This window comes from Pinus tabuliformis, chromosome 4_1, assembly GCF_031772625.1.
Source record: "Pinus tabuliformis cultivar Carrire ecotype Pingquan chromosome 4_1, CPIR1, whole genome shotgun sequence".
In the NCBI taxonomy this organism is placed as follows: Eukaryota; Viridiplantae; Streptophyta; class Pinopsida; order Pinales; family Pinaceae; genus Pinus; species Pinus tabuliformis.
In genome coordinates, this window is record NC_142303.1 from 666,210,387 (window position 1) to 666,213,648 (window position 3,262).

The 3,262-nt window shown below is 28.1% G+C and overlaps 1 long non-coding RNA gene across 1 annotated transcript; it reads right to left on the bottom strand.

The window, feature by feature from the left end:
• Nucleotides 1–389: 389 nt before the first annotated feature.
• Nucleotides 390–1,636, bottom strand: LOC149177867 (uncharacterized). The gene is made up of 4 exons (XR_016258800.1): nt 1,526–1,636; nt 1,199–1,296; nt 753–829; nt 390–569 (listed from the first exon to the last, which is right to left on the bottom strand). It is a non-coding gene; the product is annotated as an uncharacterized LOC149177867 (long non-coding RNA).
• Nucleotides 1,637–3,262: the final 1,626 nt, after the last annotated feature.

Genomic DNA, 3,262 nt, shown 5'->3' on the forward strand with positions numbered 1-3,262 from the left:
TTCAAAAGTTCATTAGTTATCCTTCATGTTACTTTCCCTGCATTGTGTTGCACTCAATATTAATTAGAATTTTATCAAAAAACCATAAAAGACAAAATATATCATGAAAAACATTAAAAAGGTATTCAAATATGTAATGAGAAATCTTGATCAGTAACAAAAAAGATCTTATGCAAAACTAAGTATATTTTATGCAAAAGCCAATAATCGAAAACCTCAAATAGTTAAGGAGGGAGGAGCATCATTATAATTGAAACGAGCATTTCATAAGAGCGTGCATCTATTTTGCACAAAGAAAGAACTCACCATATGTTTGTACAACACACGATATAATGACATACAACAAATGCGTTATGTTCAACCGATATGGAATTAGCATACCTCCTACTCCGCAATCTTCTCCTCGCCCATTACACATGTGGAATCTACATCAATTCTAAACCCACAACATGCACTATTATTGATAATGGTAGAACTCACTATCTACCTATACCATTGCATATGCTAACAGTATCTTACATAGCCTTCACATGAGTATATTTCAACAGCATTGCTCCACCATCCTTTACCTACATTCCATTAATTTCAATTGATAAATAAATGACAAATAATATAATATGTGAGTATATTTCTACAATGTCATTAACACTAATTCCATCCTTTATTTACATTTCATTGAATTCTATTGATAAATAAATAACAACTAATACAATATGTTTCTACTTTAAATGAAGATACGAAACCATGTGTACCTCCTGCTCCGCCTTCACCTATTACATTGTGGAATATGCATCATCCCTAAAGAACATAGCTTAATTTATTTCTCCATCTATCGAGCCAAACAAAAGCCAAGGAAAAAAATACTAAATCAAGACCAAAAAATTCTATGAAATATCTTATGAGTAATCCTAAAAAAAAATGCAAAAGACAACTAAAATTTCATAAGAAATATTAAACCAATAATAAAGCATTTTCCTTCACCCATTACATTATCGAATCTGCGTCATCCCTAAACCCACAAAATGAGTTGTCATAAATTGGTTTAATTTCTCCACCTAATGATGCGATTAATCCGAACGACGTTATTATTCACAATAAAATGTATCATTAGAAATATTTAACCAATAATGAAATTTATTTTGTGAAATATTAAACAAATAATGAAAGACATTATCTTATAAGTAAAAAAGTAACTCACCTTCTATGCCATTGCCTCTACCTTTTCTATAATGCCCCCCACACGTCTGTCTCACACAAAGATATTCAGAGGTTTCATTATTGTTCCACCTTCCCTAACTGCATTGAATTTAAATTTAGACAAGCACAATGTAATTAAAAAACCAAATAGGTAAAATTAAAATGAGTATGGAATGATATAATTATGTAGAAGTGAACAAGCAAATTCCTCAATACATACCTTCATCACTTTCACATATATAATTAAAAAACCAAATAGGTAAAATTAAAATGAGTATGGAATGATATAATTATGTAGAAGTGAACAAGTAAATTCCTCAATACATACCTTCATCATCTTTCCCCGCTACACTTTCAGAATTAAACTCACAAAAGGGGTTGTAGGGACAAATTTAGTTTCTGCACACATTGAATCCAAAAAAAGATAATAAAAGAAAAACACTAAAAAATATTAAATTAAGATCAAAAAATTCTATAAAATATCTTGAGTAATGTTAAACAAAACACAAAAGACAAATAAAATTTCACAAGAAATATTAAACCAACAATAGAGCATTTTCCTTCACCCATTACATTGTGGAATCTGCATCATCTCTAAAGCCCCAAAATGAGTTGTCATAACCTGGGTTAATTTCTCCACCTAATAACCTATTGAGCCAATCCAAAAAATATTAAATTAAGACCGAAATTTTTTATGATATATCTTATGAGTAATGTTAAACAAAAACACAAAAGACAACTAAAATTTCCCAAGAAATGTTAAATGAATGATAAAATAGCTCAAATGCCAAGACAAAAAATATTAAATTAAGACCAATTTTTTTTAATGAAATATCTTATGAGTAATGTTAAACAAAAACACAAAAGACAACTAAAATTTCCCAAGAAATATTAAATGAATGATAAAATGCATTGTCAGATATATTTAACCAATAATGAAATTTATTTTGTGAAATATTAAACAAATAATGAAATACATTATCTTATGAAAAAAGGTAACTCACCCTCTATGCCATTACCTCTATCTTTGCTATAATGCCCCACTTCTATCTCACAAAAATATATTTAGGGCTTTCGTTATTGCTCCACCTTCCCTACCTGCATTGAATATAAATTTAAACAAGTACACATATAATTAAAAAGTCAAATAGGCAAAATTAAAATGAGTACGGAATGATATAATTACGTAAAAGTGAACAAGTAAATTTCTCAATACATACCTCCATCATCTTTTCCCACTATACTTTTGGAATTAAACTCACAAAATGGGTTGTTGGGACAAATTTAATTTCTACACACATTGAATCCAAAAAAAAAGAATAAAAGAAAAAACACATAAAAATAATAATAAATAATAAATATATATATCAAACCACAAGCTAGCATGGACATGCTCAAATTAAATAAATAAAAATCCATAAAAATAGAAAATCAAAAAAGAATCATAACAATAGCAAAAGTGTCATTACGACAAAACACAAAAAAAAAACAAAAAAAAAACAAGCAAAAAGAAACAATAAATAGAGACTTTAATATACAACTCCAAACTGTGTCGATGGCCAACCAAGTATACCTTGCACACCAAGAAAATATAATGAGAAATATTAAATACACACAAAATGGTGTGAGAAGTATGAAACGAAAATCTAAATATCTTATGAAAAATGTTAAAAGGAGACCAACAATATTATGAACAATCTTATGCACTAGAAATTACATCATATGCAAACATTAAATATCATCAATCGTAAATAGTTATGGAGGGAAAAAAAGTACTATATTTGGAGATAAAAAGATTTCATAACAAATCATACAGAAATTTTGCACCAAAAGTCAACTTACCTCTACTTTTGCCTCTGCACTCTACTACAATTTCTTTGTCATAATGATATTTCACTAGTTTCATTAGTGATCCTCCACATATAATTATCTACAAACAAATTTGTGAGATATATGAAGTATAAATGAAATATCTTATAAGTAATGTTAAACAACAACCAAAAATATAATAAATAATCTTATGCCCTAGAAAGTATATCCTCTGTAAAGACTAAAAATCATATAC